This window comes from Arvicanthis niloticus, chromosome 22, assembly GCF_011762505.2.
Source record: "Arvicanthis niloticus isolate mArvNil1 chromosome 22, mArvNil1.pat.X, whole genome shotgun sequence".
Taxonomy (NCBI): domain Eukaryota; kingdom Metazoa; phylum Chordata; class Mammalia; order Rodentia; family Muridae; genus Arvicanthis; species Arvicanthis niloticus.
Window position 1 is genome coordinate 22,807,615 of NC_133429.1, and position 9,095 is coordinate 22,816,709.

Genomic DNA, 9,095 nt, shown 5'->3' on the forward strand with positions numbered 1-9,095 from the left:
GAGGGAGTGAACCTGTAATCAATCTTTATAAATGGTAAAGCCACCTTCCTTTCCCATAGAAAATGGTCTGCTGGGAAGAGATGAAGGTCTGTGCTAACACACTGGCTCTCTTGAATTGGTGACATGCTGCTTCGAGAGGCTTTATTTAGCTGAAATTTGTCTTTAGTTCCTTCTCCACCTTTTCCATTATTTCCCCCCGGATTTACATGTTCACAGACTTCATCTTTTTTGTTGGGATACTCCCTTCAGTAGCTGTTTTCTGAGTCCTTGTATCCCTGCATCCAACTTCCCACACATTCACGTACTTACCATCTCATGCGCTATTTTATAAAATACTTCTTTAATTTTTTTAATACACACACACACACACACACACACACACACACACACACACACACATTATATACTGGATTCTGTGCTGTTTCTTGGGGGATGCAAAACAAATTAGAAGTTGTTGCCTTCCTAACAGAGCTTAAACCTGGTGGGGAAACCACAGCACACACAGGATCACACTTCCTCTATGTAACCACAATCATCGACCTGTGCATGCTCATTCTAGATACAGGCCGTTGTCAGAAGGACAGAGATGTGGGCAGGGGAGGTCACAGGAGGCTTCCGGAAGAAGGAAACCTCCCTTCCTGTACTTTAGAGATCTCCCGGTGCTGATTATCTTTTTGACTTCTCTAAGCTTAAACCGCTTCCTGTCTACTGTGTCATTCCCACCAGCCTTTAAGTTTGTTTAAGCTCCCACCATCTTAAGAAAAACAAGTTCTCTTAGTTACTGTTCCTCATTTATTTCTTTTTGGCTTCCCTTTCTTTCCTCTGCCCCTCATCCTTTACTGCTTGACACTTAAGCTCACTGGACCACATCTTGATCTTGCCCCCAAATTGTTCTTGTTTGTTAAACACAACCAGATTGTTGGTGTGTGTGTGTGTGTGTGTGTGTGTGTGTGTGTGTGTGTGTGTGCACTTACGTATGCATGCAGAAGCCAAAGCAGGACATTGGTTGTCTCTATTACTTTCTGCCTAATTGACTTGCGACAGAGTCTTTCTGTGAACCAGGAAACTCACCATTTTTCCTAGGTTGGAAATTTTTTGGCTGCCCACCAAATTCTCCACAGCTACCCGTTTCCTCCCCTCCAACATTGAAGTTATAAGCACATGCAACTATTTCCAGCTTTTCAGGTCAGTGTGGGGGATTTGAACTCAGGTCCTTATGTTTGCAAAGCAAGGGCTTGTACCTTTCTGAGCCATCGTCCCCAGCTCCATCTTGGGTTTGGGGAACAGAATCCCTCACTGTGACTCGAGTCTCATCGATTAGGTTAAGGTAGCTGGCCAACAAGCCTCAGGGAGTCCTCTGTCTCTGCTTTTCCAATCCTGGGACTCAGTGGATACCACCATTCTGACTTTTCCTGTGGGTGCTTGGGATTGAACTGGGGTCCTCACACTCATGCAAGCACTTTACTAACTGAGCTGTGTCCCCAGCCTAAGAGTCCCTTTCTTCCTTGCCTTCTTGGTTGCATTCATGGCTATGGCTATCTCTCTCCCTCACGATCCATCTCCTGCTCTGATTCTTGATGTTCCCCTCTCCGTCCCGCCCCTTTTCCTCTGGCTTTCCTTGTGTTTAGGAGATAGCTAGCTCTTTCCAGTTATATGCACATTCTTCTACAGTTCACAATTTAAAGATTGGTCAATGTTGGAATTTTTCAGGGACCTCTTTCAGTGCTGTATTTTCTTCCTAAGGAAACTTTTCCTGTTAAGATTCCTATATAATTTTTAACCTGATGGTACCTGTAGGATTTTTTTTCCCTTTTGTATGTGTATCCTCTGATTATTAGACTAATCATGCATTCCTCTCATCTATTCAGTAATTAACTGTGGGTTCCCACTGTATAGTAAATAGTATTTTAGACGTGGAGGTTGAGCAGGAATCAAAAATCCTGCATTTGTGCAACTTCGACTAAAGCAGACTTTAAAACACAGTCTGCCCCCCCATCCCTGACTGAAAAGTGCTATGGAGAAAAAGCAAGCAAGCAAGGGAGTGCTGAGCTATGGGTGGAAGGCTTTGCTCCTTATAAAGAGTAATGAGTAAATTCCCTCTAGTCAGATGATGATTAAGTAGAGACCAGTGTGAGCACGGGAGGCTCCAAGCCAAGCACGTATCTAGAAGAGCTCAGTTGTCAGAGACTGTCTCCGTTCTCCATCATCTACACTGAGTAAGAAATTCCAGATGATGAGTCTTCCACTCTGGGAACTGAGATAATTAAGGGAAGAAGTGATGGTGTCATTTCTGTATTATCTCTTCTTGCCCTTGTACCCAACAAATAGATGACTTCTTTTCTTGCTTAATGTAGTTGAATCATACAGGTGGGCTTGAAATAGTCTTTGTAAATTACTGGCTATCCCAGAAACCATTGCAGCAATTATCTTCCCCCACAAACCACTCCCTACCCATGTTCTCAGTGTCAGTGACAGGCACAGGGAGACACCCTGTTGCCCAAACCAGAAACATGTGCATCAGCCTCCCTCATCTCCGAAATATGATTCATCACCAAGTTCCGGTTGGTAGCATCTTCTCTCAAGTCTGTCTCTTTCTCGGAGCCTTTGTTGTTTCTTCCTAAAGCCAGTGGCTGTCATCTGAATGGCTCCTCTGTTTTCTCCTCCTCTTTTCGGTCCCTCCTCCACCAATTACTTACAGGGCAGCAAAGGAAACTATTAATGTCACCAAACAGAAGTGGAGTCTTAGAGCTTTAGTGTCTCCTCCTTGCCCGAGGGAACGAGCTTCTGTTGCTGCCAGTACACTGTTCTGTCAACTGAGATATTTTTGAGCTCTTCAAAGGAACAATACTCTTTGAAGCATGCGTTAGGCTATTCCATTTGCCTACCTTTCTTGTTTGCTTCAGATTTGTTGAGTCACCATGTAGCCCTGGCTGGCCTAAACTAGATCTATAGGCTAGGCTGGCTTTGAGCTTTGTGGAATCCCCCTGCCTCTGCTTCTCCAGGGCGAGGAATACAAGCCTGTTCCGTGTTGCCAGACTCCACACACTGTTAGGTGGTGGGAACTGTTCCCCTCTCTTCCGCTCACTCATGCCGTTAGCTCTGTTGAAGCTTTCCTTTTTAACTTGTAGCTTCAGTCTACTTTGCGATTTTTGTTTGCTATTAACAAAATAAGGTTACTTTATAAAGGAGAGTAGTTTATTTGGTTCATAATTCTAGTGCCTGAAACACTACTGGCGTCCTTGAGGGTGTCCATTGGACGGATTCCTGCGCAGTGGAGAGATGAAGAGAGAACCAGACATGCGCAGAAAGCATAAAGTGAGAGCGCTGACCTCACATTTAACCAGCTACTCTCACCGCTGCTAGCCAGAGTCTTGGGAGAACTTCATGTATTTCTTTGGGAGAAGACACTTACAATGCCTTCGTCTCCTTTGACTCTGCTTTGAGCCGTCTACCACCTGTGTTGGGGACCAAGCTTTTAGCCTGCGAACTTGTGGAAGTTCAATCATCTACATGTATGTAGTCCATAGCAACCTGGATATCAATTCTTCTCCCGAAAACCTTTGGTTTGGGCTGCGTGCCTTATAAGATGCTCCAGCCCTCTCCCAGGTATTGCTCTCATCGGCCACCATCAAGTATTTCCTTGCCTGTATCTTTACGATAGTGTCTAGTCTCTGAAGACAGGGTCTTTGTGAGTGTTTTTACCTGGTTGCTAGCCTAAGGTGGATATTCAATGGTTGTTTATTGGCTGAATGAGCAAATGAGGTGACCCCTGAGAAAAAGGGGGAATAGCCGTTCTGTAGACAAAAGAGCATTGGACACACAATGTCTAGGTGGAGAGGGCGGCTTGAATAAAAAACGTGGAGCTGAAATGGAGGCTGCAACGTTTTATCTACGAGAAAAAAATTGGGGGGAGCTAACTCTTTCTGCTTGTAGTTAGTTAGTTAGTGCAAAAAAAAAAAAAAAAAAAGAAAAAGAAAAAAGAAAAAAAGCTCTGTGAGGATTGGAACAATGGTGGCGTGTAGGGAGAGAAATTATCCTATGGCTCCATTCTTTCCTGGTTCTGGCTTGAAGCCCAGTTATTGTTTCTCATCCCAAGGCCCATTATGCCTTTTATGATGGTCAGAATTCTGAAGTGGCCCGAGTGACCTTGGCTCTCCAGTGCTACTCGATAGTCACTTGTAACGTCGCAGAAGATACTTGCTGGTGAAAGAGAGCTACTAGCCAATTTAATAAGGAGATGATCTGGGTTGATTTAACATGATCACACCTCATTACTCTTAAAAAACAGGCCTTCTTCTGACTGGCCAGGGAAGCCTCTCGGGAAGCACTGTGGAGGCAATCCTCTGAGCTTGACTTTGAACTCGGAGGAACTCGGGTGGAAAGGCATTGAGTGTAGCTTTGCTGGTGACCGGAAACAAGAAACAGAAGCTTCTATCCTACCTACAAGGACACAAACTCCTACGACCACTGGGAGAATACAGAAGCAGATGTTGCTTGAAGTCCTAGCGCAGAACTTAGCCCAGTGACTCGAGGTTTCTGCTTTGTGAGATGCCAAAGAGGAGAACCCAGGCGTTTGTAGCATGGCAGATTTCCTGACCGGACAGCTGTAAGCTAGTCAAGGGGTGTCGTCTCAAGAAGTATTCTTTGTGGAAATTTATTATTCAGGAGAAAAAAAAAAAGTACAACGCAAAAGGACCGGGGAGATAGTTTAGTCAGTACACAGCTTGTCACATGATCTTGAAGAGCCAAGTCTCATCTCCAGCACCCATGTAGGAAGCTGAGTGGAACAGCGCATGGCCATTATCTCAGTGCTGGGGAGGTGAGGATGGAGGATGCCCTGGAGCTTGCTGGCCACTCAGGGTCATCAATTGGAAACAGGTTTAGTGGAAGACTCTGTCTTATAATAACACATGTAGAGATGTGACTGAAAAAGACATTAAACATTGACTACCAGCCTTCAAATACACTTGTTCATGCATGCACACACACACACACACACACACACACACACACACACGCATGCGCATACCCTGACCAGTGCACACTTCAGCAAGATAACACTTTGTTCCCGATAGGAAGTTCACTATGTCATCTTTTGCTTTAGGAACTATTGCTTTTCTCTTGAAACATAATAAAAACGGACAGCTAGCCCCGGGGCCTCACAGAGGAACCAAGACCACCTCAGACACTTGGCAATGATGTCTTTGTGTGTGTGTGTGTGTGTGTGTGTGTGTGTGCGTGTGCCCATAATTCACTCACGCAAGAGACCCCATCTATTGTCTCCTGGTTAGAGATGAAAACCCAAAGTCTGGAAAACCCAAGTGATACAGCCAAGCTCATCCCTACTAGCAACCGACAGCTGGGTGGGGAAGTCAAAGGGTGTCTTACTGTGCTGTTTAGACCAGTCAAAAGATTCAGGGACTCCTTCGGTATTTACAGCATTTTAGCATTTCTTGGAGAAGGCTTTGATAGGCTTATTCCGCCTAGGAAGAAGACAGTGGGAACGATTTTCAGATTCAAGTTGTGTCTCATCTTTCTTGGGGCAGCCTAGAGAATCAGTTTCAGGATGATGGCATCAATTTAGTTTAGTGGTTTTGTTCTTGCAGCCTAGATGAGGAGGAGAAGAAGAAGAAAATGAAAAGTAATTGGGGAGAAATGGTTAGAACTAGTTAAAAAAAAAAAAAAAAAAAAAGAAATGGGTTTGATGTGGGTTTAAAAGCAGACCTTTAGTCACAGATGTTTTTAATTTGGCAAGTCCCCGCTTCATGTCTGTTCAAGCTTGGGCAGGTGTCCCTTTTTTCCCATGTGTTATAGAAAGCTTGGGGCTGTCTACCTTGTGCCAAGCGGGGGGAGGGGGGAAGAAAAGCAATTAAATATTTTAATATTTCCTGCCTATAAACCGTTCCCTGTTTTATTACTTCAAATGCATTGGATTTAAAAGGAGGTTCGAAAGACTCCTGAGCCATTAATAAAAGGCTGCAGCTGTGGAGAGATGCTGCAGGGGCTTTTCAAGGGGATGTTTGGGGTCTGAGGACCTCATCCATAGACTGTTGATTTACGGCACAGAAGCATAAGCATGAAGTAGACACTTTCAGGGCTTCCGGGATGGAGAGCTGACAGCCATTCCTTTTTTCCTTGAGGAAAATATAAAGATATAAAGAGAAACACAAAAACAGTAGTTCAGAAATTGTGGTGCTTGTATATACACACACACACACACACACACAGGCACACTCACACACACATCACACATCACACGCACATGGGCACACTTGCACACACCTGACACACACAGGAACACTTGCACACATGTGTGCACATCACATATACACATACACAGAAAAATCTTTCCCTAGAGTAAGCCCAAATGATCTGTGGCCTGTGACGGTGTTTGTAAGATTTCTTCTTTGCACAGACAGAGTGTACAGCAGGGGTTACGGATCCATTTGAGTCTCTGAGAGCTTTGAGTAGATGTTAAAACATAAAACCAAGACATGATTCTACAGTTTCCCCTCTTCATCTCATCAGCTCAAAAACAGCTATACGTGATTTCTCACAGATCTTAAAGTCTACCTTCGAAGTTGCTCATTTTTCCTCTGTAGCACTGGGTATGGCAGACGTTAAAGGCTCAGTTCAGACTGCTCGAGATTCAGTTCAACCCAGAGAAATCTTCTTGAGGGCAACATGCAAAAGTTAGGCTGGGTGCTGGGCAGACCCCAGGGAAGCAGTGCCCTCATCCCCTGTCTCCTGCGGCCGGTGGGCTTTCTGCCGGGGCATGCGGACATCCTTTCTAACATGTGGAAGAGGTTTCGTAAGCTTTAGTCTTTCTTGTGCTATGTTCCCAGTATGGGCTGTGAGTCACCTTATTATTATCTTCTTAATTAAAAAAAAAAAGCCTTAACTCACAGTTTACTTAAATTTAGCCTCATCTTAAGCAATAATGTCAGTGAAACCACAGGTTTATTGTGCTGGTGACCCCTTTGAATGCATCTTCAAATAAATAAAATTTAATGATATCTTTACCCCAAACTATAAGCATTTAGACCATACTTGGCTTTTATGAAGGTTAACAAAGCACACATATATTTGTATATTGGGTTGCACCTTAAGATAGTTAAAGTACCATATATTTGGTGGCATTGTTCTGAGGTATATAACCTTCTGTTGCCAAAAGATTAGCAGTCAGACATCCGATACTTTCATGTGGTAGAATGTTGGAGGAAGTAATTAAATTACTGTCATGCTAGGTGGGTATGATTTTGCCTTTCAGAGTGGTTCGTATTTCATAACAAATAAGGAACTGTTTTAGGTTTTTAGGTTCCATTTTTAAAAGTACCATAGAGCCAGATGGAGTCAATCCCAGCACCGTAGAGACGGAGGCAGGCAGGTCTCTGTGAGTTTGAGGCCAGCCTGGTCTACACAGTAAGTTTCAGGAAAGCCAGAGCTATGTAGTGTGACATTGTCTAGAGAAAACAAGACAAGGGCTAGAGAGATGGCTCAGTGGTAAACACATGTACTGCTCTCTTCCAGAGGACCCGAGTTCAGTTCCCAGCACCCACAACAGGCTCCTCACAAACACCTGTAACTCCAGCTCCAGGGATTCTGACACTCCCTTCTTGGCTTTGTAGGAACCTGCACACAAACACAGCACATTCACATAATTGAAAAAGAAAAAATAAATATTAAAGAAAAACAAAATATAACAAGTACTATAGGAAATGGGGTTGTTTGTTAGTAACAATCTGAATCATTTCACCCTTCTTTCAGGTTAAAATCACAAATGGCTTTACTGAAGTTTAAAGACATTGAATAGGATATTAAAGAACATTATCTTAAATATCCAGCCCAATCACTATACATACATGTGAGTGTGTGTGCGTGAACATCCTAGTCGCATGTGCATAAGCTTCCCTTGGGCCCTTCCAGTCACAGGCTTATCTTCCACTCATATCATAAGTGTTATGAGGGAGCTAATCTTTTGTTTAGCATAGCATCTAAAGAGGTTCTCCGATGTTAGGACGTACACCACAAGTCTGTTCCTTGTTAGTGTTGTATACTATTCCTCTGTTAATTATTGCCACATGTAAGTATTTAGGTTAACACCTCCCAGGGTAGAAGGATCCTCTTTCTCTTCAAAGGACAGACCTGTCACTTGAAAAAAAAACAAAAAAACAAAAAACCAAAAAACCCTCTCCTCAGGAACCGTGAGAGCAGCTAGCAGTGCTCACAGAGACTACAGCCTTTTCAGTCAATGTAGAAAACACAGAGCTCCCTTTGGGGTGCTAAATAGTGGTTAGATTAATTTCCCTTCTTGGTTTTGCCACATTGGTGAATGGATGCAAGCTGCTAGCTTCATGAGAGAGAGAGAGAGAGAGAGAGAGAGAGAGAGAGAGAGAGAGAGAGAGAGAGGATCCTAAAGAAACACAGAAACATTTTGATTTAATTTTTGGATGGTGTAAAATTTTAGAACAGGAAATTAAAAGCCTACGTAGCTACCCAACAAGATGGTGATAAGACATGAAAGAGTCTTTCAAATGAATCTGAGGCTAAATTTAGGAGAGTGCTTTATGTTCAGGCCAGCTGTGTGTGGATTCAGGCGAGCTGAGTTGGGAGCGAGCAATCACAATCACAGGCGGTTCTTACTTCCCCTTGACTTCCTTCACAGCCAGGCTTCATTTAAAACATGTGAGCTGGTGTGAATTACTGTAACGGGAGCTACTCCCACTCTCCAGATACAAAAGTCCACGCCAGAGGCAGACAGGAGCACTGGATGCCTTGCTACTTACATCTTAAACCAAAAATTGAGAACTCAATGACCCAAGACTAGTTGGATTTTTTTTTTTTTTTTTTTTTTTAAGGTGTGTTCCGTGATCTTGAGTAAAACACCACTAAGCTTTGGCTATAGAAATTTTCTTCTGAAAAAAGACCCCCACAGGATCCAAAACTGATCGGGCCGGGGCCGGGGCCGGGGCCGGGGCCGGGGCCGGGGCTGGAGTTGGATACCTGCAATCCCAGCATTCAGTAGGTGGTAGGAAAGTTTGCAAATTTCAGGTCAGCTTGGGCTATGCAGCAAGTCTGTGGCCAGCCTGGGCTAT